Source organism: Vulpes lagopus, chromosome 2, assembly GCF_018345385.1.
Source record: "Vulpes lagopus strain Blue_001 chromosome 2, ASM1834538v1, whole genome shotgun sequence".
Classification (NCBI taxonomy): domain Eukaryota; kingdom Metazoa; phylum Chordata; class Mammalia; order Carnivora; family Canidae; genus Vulpes; species Vulpes lagopus.
In genome coordinates this window covers 158,821,400-158,842,057 of record NC_054825.1, presented here as the reverse complement: position 1 = coordinate 158,842,057, position 20,658 = coordinate 158,821,400, and the positions used below count along the sequence as shown (strand labels likewise).

General features: G+C 46.4%; 1 pseudogene; it reads right to left on the bottom strand.

The window, feature by feature from the left end:
* Window positions 1–255: 255 nt before the first annotated feature.
* LOC121478674 lies at window positions 256–20,658 on the bottom strand (annotated as a pseudogene).

The following is a 20,658-nucleotide window of genomic DNA, read 5'->3' as shown; positions in this document are numbered from 1 at the left end:
AAGAAGAGCCCCTGAACAGATACCCCTGTGACTCACCAGCTGTTGGGCTGGACATTGTGGATAGAGGGCTGGGGTCTCCAGAGGATGCTGGACCTTCCTTAGACCCTGTCTTTGCTTACACTCCTCTTCCTCATGTGACCTGGAGTCCCCAAGGCCCTCCTCCTCCTCCACCTGGAGAAACCTGGTGATGGAGGCAAGGAAAGGGGCACAGGTGGGAGGGCAGTATGAGAGGTGGACCCCTCTGGTGAAGCTCCCTCAGAATCCCTCTACCATCCCAGCCTGGTGTTCTTGTGGGCACAGGGCCCTGAGGACAAAGTTGGCGCAAGGAAGGGACAGGGACAGGAACTCCACAGGGACACTGGCCTATGACAACAGGTACAGGGAGGTGTTGAGTGAGCCATAGCACCTGTAGGTCCAGGTGCCATAGCACCTGTAGGTCCCCCCCATGGGATGAGGTCACAAGACTCAAGGAGAATTCAGCCATACAGCCCAGCTCGGTACTTTGATCTAAGATGCAGAGGGGGATCAGCTGCCCCCCTCCTTGGACAGTAGGAAAGTGTCCACAGAGCTCAGTGACAAAAGGGTCACATTCTCTCCTGGGGCCACCATAGGTCCTGGCTGCACCCAGAGGGAGGGTGTGTAGGGGAGCTGTCCTAGAGAGAGGAAGGGCCCTTGTTCTGATCTGAGTCTGTCTGGGTCCTCTGAGTCTCTCCCATCCCCATCCTCTCTCTCTCTCTCTGTCTCTCCTTCCCTGGGGACCCCACATCCCTGGTTGACACCATCACCTGGGGCTCCCCTGTCAGGGCCCTGTGAAAGTCTGGGGTCCTGCCTGCACCCGTGACCTTTCACCTGTGATTAGGATGTCCAAGGGGTTATTGGGGCCCATCACTGGGAGGAGAGGTTGTGTCCACCTTAGCATGTGTACCGGCCCCCATGGAAGGATCTCACTGGGCCCAGAGGGACATCTGTCCCAGATAGCCCAGCCTGAAGCTGCCGGCCATGATGCTGAAGAAGGTCACGTGCCCTTCCTTGGATAAAGCAAATCTGTCATACTGGACATCAGAAAGATACTGGAGGGTCAATCTCTGTCCAGAGGTCACAAAAGGGTCCTCCTGGGTCAGGAGTGAGGGCTTCCATGACACACTGGGGAGAAGATCAGCCATGGGTTGTAGGGGCTGATTCTTCCCAAACTTCCATTTGCCTGTCCTGACCCCAGGTCTCACTCTCTCTCACTGTCTCTGACCCTGGGGACCTGTGAGTCCTGGTGGTCCCCTCTCCCAATCCTCTCATCTGATGATCCCCTAGGAGCAGAGATCCCTTTACCTGTCTTTTGCTTCAAACTATGGATGGGAAAAAAATCAGACTTTCTCACCTGAGACAAGCAGCTCCAGGGGGCCACTGGGGACTGACCACACATGGGGTGTGTGGCTGTAATAATCATAGCATCTGAACTTCCAGGTGAGGCTGGGGGCTACCTGAACCACAGGTAATAGGGCCTGGACCCCCCAATGGGGGCTCCCTGGGAGTTCAGGGTCCAGGAGGGCTGGCCTTCTACTTCCTTTATCAGGATGAACCTGTGGAATACTGTCCATGAACCACACTGGAGAGTCACGTTCCCTCCTGAGGGCACGACAGGGTTGGGCAGGGATGAGAGGCTGGGTTTGCCATGCAATCCTAGATGAGGGGGAGGGGCTGTGTTAAATGGGATTCAGATTGCTCCACATGATCCCCAGGACTGGGCTGTGAGGGAGACACCCGGGGACCAGACCCTCTTCTTGAGGGCAGAGCCTGGGGCTGGGCCCTGTGTGGGCTCGCACCTGTCACCACCAGCTCCAGGGGGTCACTGGGCTCCGACCAGTCAGTGGTGCTTTCATAGTAACAGTGATACCGTCCTGCATATACACCTGTCATGTATGTGATGGAGAACTTGTCCTTGTCCTTGTCCTTGTCCTTGGACTCCAGTGCCTTCTGTCTGTCCCAGGTCCCTGAGTGTCCCTCTTTATGGAGGCGGCACTCCTGGGCCTTCAGGCTCCCCTTACAACAGATGGCTGCAGGTGTCTTCAAGAGGATCACAGAGCCTGGCTTAGTCCAGATGGTGGGTTTGGGGAGGGTCCCTGGAAGGAAACAGGCTGGGTCACAAGACCCTCCCCACCCTCAGTTCCCAGCTCAGCCCCAAACCCCCAGATGCCCCGCCTCTGTCAGCCCAGAGCTGCTGATCTTCAGCCCCTGCCGGTGGGTGGTCCCTGTCCCCAGTAAGGAGGTGGGAGTGGGACCATGGGGACATACTCACCTATCTATACTCAGGTCCTGGAGCCCACACTCAATCCTGGAAGAAGGTCTCTGTGAGAGGTTTAGGTTTACCCTGTATCCCGAGTGAAACCCCTTCTGCCTGTGAGCCTCCTGGGCCTGGGATCTCTGACAGACCAGGGCCTGGCTGTGGGATGGGTCCTTCCCAGACTAGGGCATCCCCTTCTCTCATCAAATCCCACCTAGACAGAACTGGGCTGTGAGGGTGGAGTCATGGTGTTTCCTGTCTCTGGATCAACTGTGCCAATGGTAGGACTTTAAAGCCCACAGGACAGGCCTACTCACAGGGTGTGGCCTCTTGGAAGCTGTTCCTCCTTTCATGTGGTTGTTCTGTCAGCAGGATGTGACAACAGGAAGGGGAACAATCTCTCCCAGAGCTCTTGCTCTCGTGTCCATGTTGGTGCAGGAGGTGGTCCCCAAGGAGTTTTAGATGTCCTGTCCAGGAGGAGACCACAGCATGTCCCCTCATGGGTCCCATGACCCAGAACCTCCCTTATGGGTCTTATTCATCCTCAGCACAACCCTGGGGTCCTCACCATAGACAGGATCCCCAGGCCCAGATATGCTGAAGGGGACGTGGGTTCCAGCTGTGCTGTGGACCTCGTGTCAGTTCAGATAGATGTGTGACATCTCTGTTCACCTCAGATTGAGGTCACCATTGCAATAAGCCTTGAGGATAAATACAGGCAAAGAGGAAGGGAAACACAGCCCCTCTCCTGGCTCAGGAGCATGGGCTTTCTTTCTGTCACAGCCTCCTTGGACTTCTCTATTTTCTTCTGATGCTGTGCACACCCCTTTCCTGAGAATCAGTGAGTCCTTACCAGCTCATTGGTGACCTAGGTTCCTGGGGTAAAGCCGTCCTTGCTATCCTGGGGTTCTGCCTGAAAGTTGTAGGGGGCAATATGTGGGTGACTGCTCTGATTTGGGGAAGAAAGCTGATGCTCAGGTAAATACTACACCAGTGTCCACTGCCTGGAGACCTTGAGCAGAGTGACCTGGTCTGTAGTGTGCTTTCTGTATTCCACTCCTCAGTTGGGGAGGTAGAACATGAGTGGAATTAAGCATTGTTAGTCTCCTGACCTGATTAAGAGGGTTGTGGTTGGGACAAGAGAGGTCCCTGGGTCTGATCCAGTGATGCACCCCCTTGAGAGACCCCATGTGCCCCTAGAGGTGAAAAATTCTATTTATACTATTTCTGAAATTGTTGGCAAAAGCCAATGCAGGAAAGTGAAAGGAACCTTTATAGAATTGAGAGGGACCACAACAGAAACAGAGGCCAACCTAAGTGAACATCAGTGCCTGGGTTCAAGCCTGGGATAGTCAAATTTGATTTCTGCTCTGCTTGGCCAGGAGAAGTGGCCAGGTCCTCATGGGCAGGAAGGGCATCCAGACTCTGGGTGACTCTGGAAGCTGTGAGACCCCACCATCATGTGTGGTATGGGCACTGGCATGTCTCTGCCCACTGACCCAGCCCAGAAGGCAGAACTGAGCCTTGTCCCCTCTGTGTGTGTGGAAAGTTTCAATCCAGTGGATGTTCCCATGGGGGTCTCTGCATATGTGAGTGTGGGACTCCTATGGAGGCCATCCCTGCCAGCACACATCCCTGCTCATATGCTAAGTTGGGAGAGTAGTTGTCACGGGACATTGCAACTGGGACCATCATCTCTCCCATCCTGAGCTTCAAGACAGCCCTGGGAGCAACTGTCTCTGGAACCCAGGTATGTGGGAGGTGAGGGTTCAAAAGGAATAGACATCAGAGACTGACCACAAAATGATAAGGAGTGCTGTGGAAGACTGTGCGGAATCATCAATCATAGCCCAGAGCATGGAACAGCAGGAATATGGGAAAGTCATCTTATGTTAGCATGTGAAATATCTGAAAAGGTGGAGAAGAAAATTAAATGTTTGAAGCCACAACAGAAGTTAAATTATGGAAGAAAATAAAATACTTAACATGAATTAGTCACAAACTCTGGAGGTAAAGAATAAAAACATGATGGAACAGAAGGAAATTCATCCCTCCGTCCATGAGAAGATGCAACTGAAGAGTAGAACATGAAATTGGAATACAGTGCTGAGCAGAAAATATCATTCTTAATGGGAAAACACAGAGAGCCTTTCCCCTAAGATCAGGAACACGACAGGGATGTCCACTCTCACCACTGCTATTCAACATAGTACTAGAAGTCCTAGCCTCAGCAATCAGACAACAAAAAGAAATAAAAGGCATTCAAATTGGCAAAGAAACCAAACTCTCCCTCTTCACAGATGACATGGTACTGTACATAGAAACCCCAAAAGCCTCCACCCCAAGATTGCTAGATCTCATACAGCAATTCAGCAATGTGGCAGGTACAAAATCAATGGCCAGAGGTCAGTGGCATTTCTCTACACTAACAATGAGACTGAAGAAAGAGAAATTAAGGAGTCAATCCCATTTACAATTGTACCCAAAAGCATAAGATACCTAGTAATAAACCTAACCAAAGAGGTAAAGGATCTATACCCTAAAAACTACAGAACACTTCTGAAAGAAATGGAGGAAGACACAAAGAGATGGAGAAATATTCCATGCTCATGGACTGGAAGAAATAATGTTGTGAAAATGTCAATGCTACCCAGGACAATTTACATATTTAATGCAATCCCTATCAAAATATCATGGACTTTCTTCAGACAGTTGGAACAAATCATCTTAAGATTTGTGTGGAATCAGAAAACATGGAAGGAGATAATATGAGTGGGAAATATCAGTGAGGGTGACAGAACATGAGAGACTCCTAGCTCTGGGAAATGAACAAGGGGTGGTGGAAAGGGAGGTGGGTAGGTGGTTGGGGTGACTGGGTGATGGGCACTGAGGGGGCACTTGACAGGATGAGCACTGCGTGTTATGCTATATGTTGGCAAAATGAACTCCAATAAAAAAACAAAGAAATAAATTAAGCATTGTTTTAGGTGCAAAAAAAAAAAAAAAAGAAAGAAAGAAAGAAAGAAAGAAAGAATGAACAAAAGACCACAGACCCAGGGTTAGTTAGATTTACTATTATTATATCGGCTTGTCAATTAAAAGATGATATTCATTATTCTTCACCCTTTAAGGATAGAGGATAAGGCCCAGGAAATTATTTGCAATTTTATAACGTCTAAGCTCTGCTTACGTTGTTTCTAAGATTGAGGCAATTGATGGGGAACTCCTGAGATGGACAAGTTTTCCTTCTGCTTCAATAATGAATGATATCAAAGACAATTTGTAAATGTGGTATTGAAATAAAAGTTTGGGGGCAGCCCGGGTGGCTCAGCGGTTTAACACTGCCTTCAGCCCAGAGCCTGATACTGGAAAACCAGGATCGAGTCCCACATCAGGCTCCCTGCACGGAGCCTGCTTTTCCCTCTGCCTGTGTCTCTGTCTCTGTGTGTGTGTGTCTCATGAATAAATAAATAAAATCTTTTAAAAAAAAGTTTGGAGTTTAAAAAAAAGAAAGAAAGAAAAGACCCTGAATAGCCAGGGGAATATTAAAAAAGAAAACCAGAGCCAGGGGCATCACAATGCCAGATTTCATGTTGTACTACAAAGTTGTGATCATCAAGACAGTGTGTTACTGGCACAAAAACAGACACATAAGGAGGAGGGGCAAGATGGCAGAGGAGTAGGGTCCCCAAGTCACCTGTCCCCACCAAATTACCTAGATAACCTTCAAATCATCCTGAAAATCTATGAATTCGGCCTGAGATTTAAAGAGAGAACAGCTGGAATACTACAGTGAGAAGAGTTCACGCTTCTATCAAGGTAGGAAGACGGGGGGGAAAAAAGAAATAAAGAAACAAAAGGCATCCAAGGGGGAGGGGCCCCGCAAGGAGCCAGGCTGAGGCTGGGGCGAGTGTCCCCAGGTCAGGAGAGCCCCGTCCCGGAGGAGCAGGAGCTTCACCAACTTCCCGGGCGGAAAGGCCTTGCAGGGAGTTAGAGCAGGACCCCAGGAGGGCAGGGATGCCCTCGGGCTCCCTGGGACACTATCAGACACCTGCGCCCCAGGGAGAGTGCGCCACACCCCGCAGCCGAGCTCCCTAAAGGGCTGCAGCACGCGCACGGCTGGACCTGGGAGCAGCTCGGAGGGGCTCCGGCAGAGGCTCCGGGAGTAGGGGGCTGCGGCGGCCGGGAGCGCGAATCCAACAGCGCAGGCCTGGGAGCACAGGGCACAGGGACACAGCCCAGGCTCCGGCCTCCCCCCGGGACAGGCAGAGGCCAGGAGGGCCCAGGACAGCAAGGACGCTCCTGCCCCGGGCTGAGCAAATCAGTGGCCCCACCCCGGAGCCTGCAGGCCCTGCAGACGGAGAGCTCTGTAGTTCCTGCGGGAGCTAACTCCAGGGCTCCAGAGCTGGCCGCCGCTGCCACTGTGGCTGTTCCTCCTGGGGCCTCACAGGGTAAACAACCCCCACTGAGCCTCACTGTGGCCTCACCTGATAAACAGGATAAAGATCACTCACTAAGCCCTGCTCAGGCAGGGGGCAGAGCAGCTCCCCTAAGTGCTAACACCTGAAAATCAGCACAACAGGCCCCTCCCCCAGAGGACCAGCTAGACGGACAAGTTCCAGGGGAAGTCAAGGGACTTAAAGTATAGAGAATCAGAAGATACTCCCCCGTGGTTTTTTTTTTTTTTTTTTTTTTTTTGCTTTTTGATTTCTGTTTGCTTCCCCCACCCTTTTTTTTCTTTCTTTCTTTTTCTTTTTTTTTCACTTTTTTCTTTTTTTTTTCTTTCTTTTTTCTTTTTCCCTTTTCTTTCCTTCTTTCTCTCCTCTCTTTTTCTCCTTTTCCCAATACAACTTGCTTTTGGCCACTCTGCACTGAGCAAAATGACTAGAAGGAAAACCGCACCTCAAAAGAAAGAATCAGAAACAGTCCTCTCTCCCACAGAGTTACAAAATGTGGATTACAATTCAATGTCAGAAAGCCAATTCAGAAGCACTATTATAAAGCTACTGATGGCTCTAGAAAAAAGCATAAAGGACTCAAGAGACTTCATGTCTGCAGAATTTAGATCTAATCAGACAGAAACTAAAAATCAATTGAATGAGATGCAATCCAAACTAGAAGTCCTAATGACGAGGGTTAACAAGGTGGAAGAATGAGTGAGTGACATAGAAGACAAGTTGATGGCAAAGAGGGAAACTGAGGAAAAAAGAGACAAACAATTAAAGGATCATGAGGATAGATTAAGGGAAATAAGTGACAGCCTGAGGAAGAAAAACCTACGTTTAATTGGGGTTCCCGAGGGCGCCAAAAGGGACAGAGGTCCAGAATATGTATTTGAACAAATCCTAGCTGAAAACTTTCCTAGACTGGGAAGGGAAACAGGCATTCAGATCCAGGAAATAGAGAGACCCCCCCCCAAAAATCAATAAAAACCATTCAACACCTCGACATTTAATAGTTAAGCTTGCGAATTCCAAAGATAAAGAGAAGATCCTTAAAGCGGCAAGAGACAAGAAATCCCTGAATTTTATGGGGAGGAGTATTAGGGTAACAGCAGACCTCTCCACAGAGACCTGGCAGGCCAGAAAGGGCTGGCAGGATATATTCAGGGTCCTAAATGAGAAAAACATGCAAGCAAGAATACTTTATCCAGCAAGGCTCTCATTCATAATGGAAGGAGAGATAAAGAGCTTCCAAGACAGGCAGGAACTGAAAGAATATGTGACCTCCAAACCAGCTCTGCAAGAAATTTTAAGGGGGACTCTTAAAATTTCCCTTTAAGAAGAAGTCCAGTGGAACAATCCACAAAAACAAGGACTGAATAGATATCATGATGACACTAAACTCATATCTTTCAATAGTAACTCAAACGTGAATGGGCTTAATGACCCCATCAAAGGCGCAGGGTGTCAGACTGAATAAAAAAGCAAGACCCATCTATTTGCTGTCTACAAGAGACTCATTTAGACAGAAGGACACCTACAGCCTGAAAATAAAAGGTTGGAGAACCATTGACCATTCAAATAATCCTCAAAAGAAAGCAGGGGTAGCCATCCTTATATCAGATAAACTAAAATTTACCCCGAAGACTGCAGTGAGAGATGAAGAGGGACACTATATCATACTTAAAAGATCTATCCAACAAGAGGACTTAACAATCCTCAATATATATGCCCCGAAAGTGGGAACTGCCAAATATATCAATCAATCAATAACCAAAGTTAAGACATATTTAGATAATAATACATTTATACTTGATGACTTCAATGTAGCGCTTTCTACACTCGGTAGGTTTTCTAAACACAACATCTCCAAAGAAACGAGAGCTTTAAATGATGCACTGGACCAGAAGGATTTCACAGATATCTACAGAACTTTACATCCAAACTCAACTGAATACACATTCTTCTCAAGTGCACATGGAACTTTCTCCAGAATAGACCACATACTGGGTCACAAATCGGGTCTGAACCGATACCAAAAGATCGGGATAGTCCCCTGCATATTCTCAGACCATAATGCCTTGAAATTAGAACTTAATCACAACAAGAAGTTTGGAGGGACCACAAACACGTGGAGGTTAAGGACCATCCTGCTAAAAGATGGAAAGGTCAACCAGGAAATTAAGGAACAACTTAAAAGATTCATGGAAACTAATAAGAATGAAGATACAACTGTTCAAAATCTTTGGGATGCAGCAAAAGCCGTCCTGAGGGGGAGGAAATACATCGCAATACAAGCATCCATTAAAAAAACGGAAAGAACTCAAATACAAAAGCTAACCTTACACATAAAGGAGCTAGAGAAAAAACAGCAAATAGATCCTACAGCCAGCAGAAGAAGAGAGTTAATAAAGATTCGAGCAGAACTCAATGAAATCGAGACCAGAAAAACTGTGGAACAGATCAACAAAACCAGGAGTTGGTTCTTTGAAAGAATTAATAAGATAGATAAACCATTAGCCAGCTTTATTAAAAAGAAGAGAGAGAAGACTCAAATTAATAAAATCATGAATGAGAAAGAAGAGATCACTACCAACACCAAGGAAATACAAACGATTTCAAAAACATATTATGAACAGCTCTATGCCAATAAATTAGGCAATCTAGAAGAAATGGATGCATTTCTGGAAAGCCACAAACTACCAAAACTGGAACAGGAAGAAATAGAAAACCTGAACAGGCCAATAACCAAGGAGGAAATTGAAGCAGTCATCAAAAACCTCCCAAGACACAAAAGTCCAGGGCCAGATGGCTTCCCAGGGGAATTCTATCAAACGTTTAAAGAAGAAACCGTACCTATTTTACTAAAGCTGTTTGGAAAGATAGAAAGAGATGGAATACTTCCAAATTCAATCTATGAGGCCAGCTTCACCTTAATTCCAAAACCAGACAAAGACCCCACCAAAAAGGAGAATTATAGACCAATATCCCTGATGAACATGGATGCAAAAATTCTCAACAAGATACTAGCCAATAGGATCCAACAGGACATTAAGAAAATTATTCAACATGACCAAGTAGGATTTATTCCAGAGACACAAGGCTGGTTCAACACTTGTAAAACCATCAATGTGATTCATCATATCAGCAAGAGAAAAACCAAGAACCATATGATCCTCTCATTAGATGCAGAGAAAGCATTTGACAAAATACAGCATGCATTCCTGATCAAAACTCTTCAGAGTGTAGGGATAGAGGGAACATTCCTCAATATCTTAAAAGCCATCTACGAAAAGCCCACAGCAAATATAATTTTCAATGGGGGAAGCACTGGGAGTCTTTCCCCTAAGATCAGGAACAAGACAGGGATGTCCACTCTCACCACTGCTATTCAACATAGTACTAGAAGTCCTAGCCTCAGCAATCAGGCAACAAAAAGAAATAAAAGGCATTCAAATTGGCAAAGAAGAAGTCAAACTCTCCCTCTTCGCCAATGACATGATACTCTACATAGAAAACCCAAAAGCCTCCACCCCAAGATTGCTAGAACTCATACAGCAATTTGTCAGCGTGGCAGGATACAAAATCAATGGCCAGAGGTCAGTGGCATTTCTCTACACTAACAATGAGACTGAAGGAAGAGAAATTAAGGAGTCAATCCCATTTACAATTGCTCCCAAAAGCATAAGATACCTAGGAATAAACCTAACCAAAGAGGTAAAGGATCTATACCCTAAAAACCATAGAACACTTCTGAAAGAAATGGAGGAAGACACAAAGAGATGGAGAAATATTCCATGCTCAAGGATTGGCAGAATTAATGTTGTGAAAATATCAATGCTACCCAGGGCAATTTACACGTTTAATGCAATCCCTATCAAAATACCATGGACTTTCTTCAGAGAGTTAGAACAAATTATTTTAAGATTTGTGTGGAATCAGAAAAGACCCCGAATAGCCAGAGGAATTTTAAAAAAGAAAACCATAGCTGGGGGCATCACAATGCCAGATTTCAGGTTGTACTACAAAGCTGTGGTCATCAAGACAGTGTGGTACTGGCACAAAAACAGACAAATAGATCAATGAACAGAATAGAGAATCCAGAAGTGGACCCTCAATTTTATGGTCAACTAAGATTTGATAAAGGAGGAAAGACTATCCACTGGAAGAAAGACAGTCTCTTCAATAAATGGTGCTGGGAAAATTGGACATCCACATGCAGAAGAATGAAACTAGACCACTCTCTTTCACCATACACAAAGATAAACTCAGAATGTATGAAAGATCTAAATGTGAGACAAGATTCCATCAAAATCCTAGAGGAGAACACAGGCAACACCCCTTTGAACTCGGCCACAGTAACTTCTTGCAAGATACATCCACAAAGGCAAAAAAAAAACAAAAGCAAAAATGAACTATTGGGACTTCATCAAGATAAGAAGCTTTTGCACAGCAAAGGATACAGTCAACAACACTAAAAGACAACCTACAGAATGGGAGAAGATATTTGCAAATGACGTATCAGACAATGGGCTAGTTTCCAATATCTATAAAGAACTTACTAAACTCAACACCAAAGAAACAAACAATCCAATCATGAAATGGGCAAAAGACATGAACAAAAATCTCACAGAGGAAGACATAGACATAGCCAACACGCACATGAGAAAATGCTCTGCATCACTTTCCATCAGGGAAATACAAGTCAAAACCACAATGAGATACCACCTCACACCAGTGAGAATGGGGAAAATTAACAAGACAAGAAACAACAGGATGAGCACTGGGTGTTAAAGTATATGTTGGCAAATCGAACTCCAATAAAAAAAAATAATAAAAAAGACAGGAAGCAACAAATGTTGGGGAGGCTGTGGAGAAAGGGGAACCCTCTTGCACTGTTGGTGGGAATGTGAACTGGTGCAGCCACTCTGGAAATCTATGTGGAGGTTCCTCAAAGAGTTAAAGGTATATCTGCCCTTCGACCCAGCAATTGCACTGCTTGGGATTTACCCCAAAGATACAGATGCAGTGACACCTGCACTCCAATGTTTATAGCAGCAATGTCCACAATAGCCAAACTGTGGAAGGAACCTCGGTGTCCAACTAAAGATGAATGGATAAAGAGGCTGTGGTCTATGTATACAATGGAATATTCCTCAGCCATTAGAAACGACAAATACCCACCATTTGCTTCGACATAGATGGAACTGGAAGGTATTATGCTGAGTGAAATAAGTCAATCAGAGAAGGACAAACATTATATGGTCTCATTCATTTGGGGAATATAAAAAATAGTGAAAGGGAATAAAGGGGAAGGGAGGGGATCCCTGGGTGGCGCAGCGGTTTGGCGCCTGCCTTTGGCCCAGGGCGCGATCCTGGAGACCCGGGATCGAATCCCACATCGGGCTCCCGGTGCATGGAGCCTGCTTCTCCCTTTGCCTGTGTCTCTGCCTCTCTCTCTCTCTTTGACTATCATAAATAAATAAAAAAGAATTTAAAAAAAAAGGGGGGAAGGGAGAAGAAACGTGTGGGAAATATCAGAAAGGGAGACAGAATATGAAAGACTCCTAACTCTGGGAAACGAACTAGGGGTGGTGGAAGGGTAGGTGGGTGGGGGGTGGGGGTGACTGGGTGACGGGCACTGAGGTGGGCACTTGACAGGATGAGCACTGGGTGTTGTTCTATATGTTGGCAAATTGAACACCAATAAAAAATAAATTTAGAAAAAAAAAACAAAAAAAGAGGTAAAAAATATAAGTTGAAAAATCAAAATAGCAAAAACAAAAAAAGTAAATGAGAAAACAAAATATGGACCAAACCTAACTATAAGCATTCATACAAATAGTGTAAGTAATTTTAGCTTCTACAATTCTGAAAATACGAATGAACAATGCATATTATGCTGTTGGGTTAGCATCCACATGTTTCAGTTTTTTTCTTTTTTGTTTTTTTGGGTTTTTTTTTTGTATTTTTTTATTGGAGTTCGATTTGCCAACATCAAGTTTAACACCCAGTGCTCATACATCAAGTGCCCCCATTGTTCGTTTCCCAGAGTTAGGAGTCTCTCATGTTTTGTCACTATCTCTGATTTTTCCACTCTTTTTCTCTTCTTTCCCCTAAAATCCCTTTCACTATTTTTTATATTACATGCAGGAGCCCGATGTGGGACTCAATCCTGGGACTCCAGTATCACACTCTGGGCCAAAGGCAGATACTCAACCACTGAGCCACCCAGGCGTCCCTTGCATCCAAATGTTTGAAATAGGAAGTCTTTGTGAAGAGCCTCATATGGTTATAAATCAAAGAGAAAAAAAATGGTTGTCAAGAGACATACATCTTCCCAGAAAAGAACACATTTTTAATAAAACCTAATGAAACATGAAAATGGATTGAAATGGATAGATAAAAGGTTTCACTTACATGGGGGATGTAAAAAATGCGGTTTTGCGCTGCCTTCAGCCCAGGTTGTGATACTGGACACCCGGGATGAGTCCCATGTCAGGCTCCCAGCATGGAGTCTGCTTGTCCCTCTGTCTGTGTCTGTGTCTCTGTCTCTCTCTCAAGAATAAATAAATAAAATCTTTATTTAAAAAAAGGAGATTTTTGATGAGCTTGCTTAAAAATAAAATAGTTTTTGGGTGTAAATCAAGCTGTTTCCCTGAGGTGAAGCATGAGGATATTTTCCTGTGTCCTCTGATGTTAAAAATAGGTATGCATCTTAGAAATAAACAGAAATTTATGTGTGTTCATGGTTATGATAATATGTAGTAGCGTATGAGAAACAGTTGAAAGGGAGAGTGTATAGTGAGTTCACAGCACATAAACTATGCCCAGCTGAGAGCTCTCTTAGGCATACTGACTCTTATTCAGACACTTTTGAATATGGTATTAAATTAGGTGAAGCAGTTCTCAGACAGGCTAAGAATTGACATCACTTTTATGAATAAAGTTAAAGGCTTTGAAGTTCACAGAAGTGATGAATCACTGAATTTTATACCAGAAGCAAATATAGCACTATCTGTATGTTAACCAACTAAAGTTTAAGATAGATAGATAGATGATTGATAGATAGATAGATAGATAGATAGATAGATGATAGATAGGTAGATAGATAGATAGATAGATAGACAGATAAAAGATACTCCTATGAAATGTGCTCAGACTCAGTAGTGACCAAAAGTTCTTCCCACAAGGACTTTGTGAATCTACTCTAACCCCAATGGACACAGGAGGAGGATGAATGTTTCTGAATCTGGTGTCCCTGTCACATGAGTTACATCTGTCATCAGATGTGTGTGCAGGTGTCACTCTAGAAGGTGTGAGAAGCAGGCACAGGGATGCTGGACAAGCTTCCACACACAATGCAGAGTGCACACCAAGTTCACAGGGACTCAGGGTACAGCAACCCTGGAGACTCCCGTGAGCCAGGCATGGCCCCTCCTCAGGCTCAGGTAGGCACCAAGGAGCATGGGGCCCCCAGGGGGCACAGGGGGCAGCAGAGCAGTGCACACAGGTGGGGAGGCTTCTCTCTAGGAGAGTGTCCTATGGGGCTACACCCACAGTTTAGGCTCTGATATAGAGGCAGCAGGAGAGGAGTGGGAGGTCTCTATCTACTCATGGTTGTCCTCACCCACCCACCCCTCAAGCAGCCTTGCCTCAACTCCTTACCTCTGTTGAGACTGCAGGATGGGGGACCCCAGGTGGAGGCTGTGGCTCTTTCCATCCTCTCTTGGGCTGGATCCTTCTCTGTGGAGCCCCCCAATGCCACTACATTTTTTACAGTCTCAGGCTTTCCTGAGATGTGGGACCTGAGCTGGTGGAGCTCAGACAGGACAGGGTCAGGGCTCCTCACCTGAGACTAGGAGCTCCAGGGGGTCACTGGAGTGTGACAAGAGGTAGGGGGAGGTGTTGGATGAGCCATAACACATGTAGGTCCCTCTCTGGGCTGAAGTCATAGGACTCGGGGAGAATTCAGCCTGGTACTGCCCAGCTCATTACTTTAATGTAAGACACGGATGGGGGGTATCGACTGCCCCCTCCTTGGACAAAAGGATAGTGTGCACAGAAATCCATGACTGACACAGCAGGGTCACATGTTCTCCTGGGGCCACTGAGGGTGCTGGCTGCACCCAGAGGGAGGGTATATGAGGAGCTGTCCTAGAAAGAGGAAGGGTTGGTGTGGGGTGATCCAGCCCTTGATCTGACCTGAGTCTGTCTGTGTCCTCTGAGTCTCTCCCATCCCCATCCCCTGTCTCTCTCCCTAGTCTTGGTTGGCCATCACCTTCTAGGATCCCCTGTCAGGGACCTGTGCAGAATCTGGGGTTCTGCCTGCACCCATGGCCCCTAACCTGTGACCAGGATGACCTGAGGTTCACTGAGGGCTGACCACTGGGAGGAGAGGTGTGTCCATCATAGCATGTGTACTAGCCTCCATGGAGGGTGTCACAGGGCCCGGGGGGATATCTGCCCTAGAAAGCCCAGCCTGTGGCTGTCAGCCATGACACTGGAGAAGGTTCTGTGCCCCCTTCTTGGACAGAGTAAATCTGTCATAGCTGACATCGGAGAGACACTGGAGAGTCAGGTTCTGTCCAGAGGTCACAATAGGGCCCTGCTGGGTCAGCAGGTAGGGCTTTCATGCTAAACCTGGAAGAAGACCAGCCCAGATTCCAAGGGCTGATTCTCCCCAAACTTCCCTTCTCCCATTCTGATTCCTGGGCCTCATGTCCCTCACCCTCTGTGTCTCTGACCTGTGAGCCCCCACGGTCCCCTCATCCTATCCTCTCATCTGTGGGTCCCCTGGGAGCAAGACCCCAGTAACCTGTCTAGTTCCTGAAACCATGGATGGGACAAAAAATAGCTGCTGATCTCCATGCCTCCTGCCTGGTGGGTGGTCCTGATCCCAGTGAGGAGGTGAGATGGGGACCCCTGGGGACAGAATCACCTGTCTATACTCAGGTCCTGGATCCCACACTCAGTCCTGGAAGAGAGTCCCTGTGAAAGGTTTGCCCTGAATCTTGAGCAGAACCCCTCCTCCCTGTGAGCCTCCTGAGCCTGCAATATCTGACAGACCAGGGCCTCGCTGTGGGGTTGGTCCCTCCCAGACTAGGGTGTCCCTTCCTCTCCTCAGATCTCACCTAGACAGAGCAAGGCCATGAGGGTGGGGGTCTTGACATCTTCTTTGTTGCTGTGGCTGTGCAAATTAAGGGACCTTAGTGCCCACAGGATTGATAGACACACAGGGTGTGACCACTGGGAGGCCAGTGCTGCCTGTCACAGGGTTGTCATGTCAGTAGCCCTAAAGGAAGAGGAACAGCTTGTTCCCAGGATACTAGCCTGGCTTTTGTGTCCAAGGCAATGCAGCAAATGGACCCTAAGGCTACTGAGATGTCATGTCCAGGTCAGAGACCAGGACATGTCCTTCCCTTCCAGAGCCTCCCCCATGGGGTCTCTTCAGTTTCAGCACATCCCTGGGGTCCTCACAATGGATGAGGTTCCCAGGACCCAGATGCTGAAGGGAACTCAGGTTCTTGCTATTCTGTGGAGCTCATGTCAGCACAGACAGACCTGTGTCATCTCTGCTTAGCTCAGGTCGAGGTCACCGTGGCAATAAGCCCAGAGGAGAAATACAGGCAAACAAGGAAGGAAACAACCCGTCTCCTGGCCTTGCAGTGTGGGCTTTCTATCAGAGCCTCTGTGGACTTGTCTATTTTTCTTTGATGTTATTTACTCACCCTTCTTGGGAACACTCCTGTGAGTCCTTCCTGGGTCATCAGTGCCCCTTGCTCCTATGGCGGAGCTGAACATCCTACAGAGGAGTCCTGACTCCAAATTGTAGGAGATCATATGTGGGTGAGTGCTCTGATTTGAGGAACAAAGCTGATGTTCAGGTCGATCCTCCTCCAGCATCCACTGCCCTAAGACTTTTAGCAGAGTGATCTGGTGTAGTACTGTGCTGTCTGAACCCCACTCCTCAGGGTGGTTCTGCGGGGGGCTGGGACCTGGACCATGAGTGGGATCAATCATGTTAGTTTCCTAACCTGATTGAGATTATTGTGTTCAGGACACAAGAAGTATAAGTGTCAGACCCCACAGTGAGGGAGGGCCAGTGATGCACACTCTTGAATGACCCCATGTGCCCCTAAAGCTGAGAAATACTATTTATACTGATTCTGAAATTGTTTGCAAAAGCCAATGCTGGAAAGGGAATTGAAATTTTCTGGAACTGAGAGGAACCACAACAGAAACACAGGTCAAAGCTGAGTGAACATCAGTGCCTGGGGTGTGGCCTGGAGTGGTGAAATTTGACTTCTGCCCCTGTGTTGCCAGAACAGGCAGCCAGGTCCTCATAGACGGGAAGGGCATCAAGTCTCTGGGTGACTCTGGAAGTCATCAGACCCTGACATCATGTGTTGGGAGGGCACTGGCATGTGTCTGCCCACTGACCAGGCCGAAAGGTCAAAACAGAGCCTTGTCGCCCTGTGTGTGTGTGTGTATGTGTGTGTGTGTGTGTGTGTGTGTGTGTGTGTCGAAAGTTTCCATCCACTGGATCTTCCCATGAAGGTCTGTGCATGTGTGAGTATGAGGGTTCCTCTGCCTCTGCACTAGAGGGTTCCTCTGCCTCTGCCCTCCCCGTACTCTGTCTCTTTATCTCTCAAATAAACAAAATAAATATTTATAATAAAAAAATAAATATTTATAATAGAAGGAGGGGCACCTGGGTGCTCAGTCATATAGCATCTGATTCTTGATCTCAGCTAAGGCCTTAATGTCATAGTTGTGATTTTAGGCTCTGTGTTGGGCTCCATGCTGGGCGTGGAGCCTACTTAGAAAAGTAAGGAAAAAAATTAATAAATAGAATAGAAGGAGGCATACATGGCCAGCAGTGAGTTGTGCCCACAGCTGGATCCAACTCAATTGTGGAAGACGGTGACTCCCACCTCTGCATATGGTGCACTCACATGACTACTTGATGTTGGACATGATAGGAGTGTTTATACCAAAGAAATGGGCTAATGTCATGAATTACAGTTGTTTAAAAACAATTAATTCTTAGAGCCTGTGTAGCAGCTCACAACCAGGCTGTCACTTCAAACACTCCTGAGTCACTCAAACTGAAAGTATTTCTCAAAAACTCTTAAAAACATGGAACTGGAGGGTATTATGCTGAGTGCAGTAAGTCAATCGGAGAAGGACAAACAGTGTATGTTCTCATTCATTTGGGGAATATAAATAATAGTGAAAAGGAATATAAGGGAAGGGAGAAGAAATGTGTGGGAAATATCAGGAAGGGAGACAGAACATAAAGACTCCTAACCCTGGGAAACGAACTAGGGGTGGTGGACGGGGAGGAGGGCGGAGGGTGGTGGGGAATGGGTGACGGGCACTGAGGGGGACACTTGACGGGATGAGCACTGGGTGTTTTTCTGTATGTTGGTAAATTGAACACCAATAAAAATTAATTTATTAAAAAAAACTCTTAAAAACAGGTTCCTTTGGATGAGTAGAGAAAAGCAATATGAGTTTAGAAAGGGCTTAGGGGATGGTATTCCATCACCTGTTTCCAGGTAGACCCTATTTTCATCCGATCCATTTAGTTATTCAAAAACAGATTCTGATTACTCAGCAATTAGAAACGACAAATACCCACCATTTGCTTCAACGTGGATGGAACTGGAGGGTATTATGCTGAGTGAAATAAATCAATCGGAGAAGGACAAACAGTGTATGTTCTCATTCATTTGGGGAATATGAATAATAGTGAAAGGGAATATAAGGGAAGGGAGAAGAAATGTGTGGGAAATATCAGGAAGGGAGACAGAACATAAAGACTCCTAACCCTGGGAAACGAACTAGGGGTGGTGGACGGGGAGGAGGGCGGAGGGTGGGGGGGAATGGGTGACGGGCACTGAGGGGGACACTTGACGGGATGAGCACTGGGTGTTTTTCTGTATGTTGGTAAATTGAACACCAATAAAAATTAATTTATTAAAAAAAAACTCTTAAAAACAGGTTCCTTTGGATGAGTAGAGAAAAGCAATATGAGTTTAGAAAGGGCTTAGGGGATGGTATTCCATCACCTGTTTCCAGGTAGACCCTATTTTCATCCGATCCATTTAGTTATTCAAAAACAGATTCTGATTACTCAGCAATTAGAAACGACAAATACCCACCATTTGCTTCAACGTGGATGGAACTGGAGGGTATTATGCTGAGTGAAATAAGTCAATCGGAGAAGGACAAACAGTGTATGTTCTCATTCATTTGGGGAATATGAATAATAGTGAAAGGGAATATAAAGGAAGGGAAAAGAAATGTTGGGAAATATCAGGAAGGGAGACAGAACATAAAGACTCCTAACTCGGGGAAACGAACTAGGGGTGGTGGAAGGGGAGGAGGGCGGGTGTTGGAGGGGAATGGGTGACGGGCACTGAGGTGGACACTTGACAGGATGAGCACTGGGTGTTTTTCTGTATGTTGGTAAATTAAACACCAATAAAAAAAAAAAAACAAAAACAGATTCTGTGTTCCAAGTAAAATAGAAGTATACTTCCAAGAATGTGGTTAATAAAAACAAAGGATATGTGTGTATATGCAAAAGTGGGCCAGCCTGTGAAGGTGTGTGTAGGTGTGGGTCCACACCTGGGACATGAATGCAGTCTCATGTCATAGGAGTTAAAGGCAGGAGCCTGTCAGGCATAATCAATATTCAGATTATCAGCTTCACTGCACAAAAGTCCTCTCCAGGCAAGAAATGTTCTCTCCATACATTTCCTACATGTGAACCACTTTTACTCCTCTGGACCTTCTCAACACAGTTTCCTCAGGGTAAGCTCCAGATCTTCTTCCAGAATTTCTCTTACTCATAATGAGGACCTACCTTGATGAATGGTTGGCTTCTCTCTCTTACGTTTATTTACATTCCCTGGCTGCACCTCAGGGTCTTCTCTGACTTGTGGAGGTTGAAAGAGCTGTACCCCGAGAACCATCAAGATCCAGGCAGACATGACAACCCAATGAGATTCTCCACTGTGTAATCATGACTTTGGGAGGCTAGAGTTTGTGGATAAAGAGGTTGTGGAGATCAGGGTAATATGAATTCACCCTGGGATCCCTGCACCTCCATCCTTCTGCATTTATTGAGAAAATGCAACCCTGTAGTCCATCACATAACTTAGAATTTCTCCATAACCATTCCTCTTGTACTCTAACTTCTTCTGTGATGGTCTGAGGGTATTAGCTATTCCTGAGAATCAAAAATAGAGTCTGTGGCTGAGGAGATATAGGAATGCTTAAATAATCCCATCTCTCATGTCCTAGAAGTTTCTGAAACTAGCTAATGCCATCTCAATCACCTCAGGTACCCCATGTATTGTGAACTGTGAGGAGGGGTCCCCTGAGACCACAATACATTCCTTTCTGCCTGGAGAAGGGGCCCCAGGGGAGAGTCCAGTTCCTGCCCTTACCTCTAACCTTCAGGGTCAGGAGATCACTCCACTGTGACCAACCATTCCTGCTCTGATATGCACACTGGTATTCACTACATAGTGTGGGCTCACGGATTCAATGTAGTAACTGGCCTTGTTGCTGAAATCCTGTGAGATCTTCATGGACAAGGATCCAGAGTCCTTCTCTTTGTACAGAGAGTAGATGTCAGCCTGCAGAGAAACCTGACACCAGATGGTCACAGGGCTCCCCTCACTGACCATGAGGTCTGAGTCAGCCCAAATGGAGGGTTTGGGGAGGGTCCCTGGAAAGGAATCAGATGGAGAGTTGCAAAGGTGCCCTTCTCCCCTCATTTTCCCAACTGTCCATCCAAGACCCCTCCAACACTGGTCACCAGCAGCCCTGGCCCTCTCTGACCCTCTCTGCCTCCCAGCTGTTCAGAGCGCCTGTTGAGTGGAAGCAGGAGGTCTGAGGAGGACTTACCTGCCTGTCCTCCAT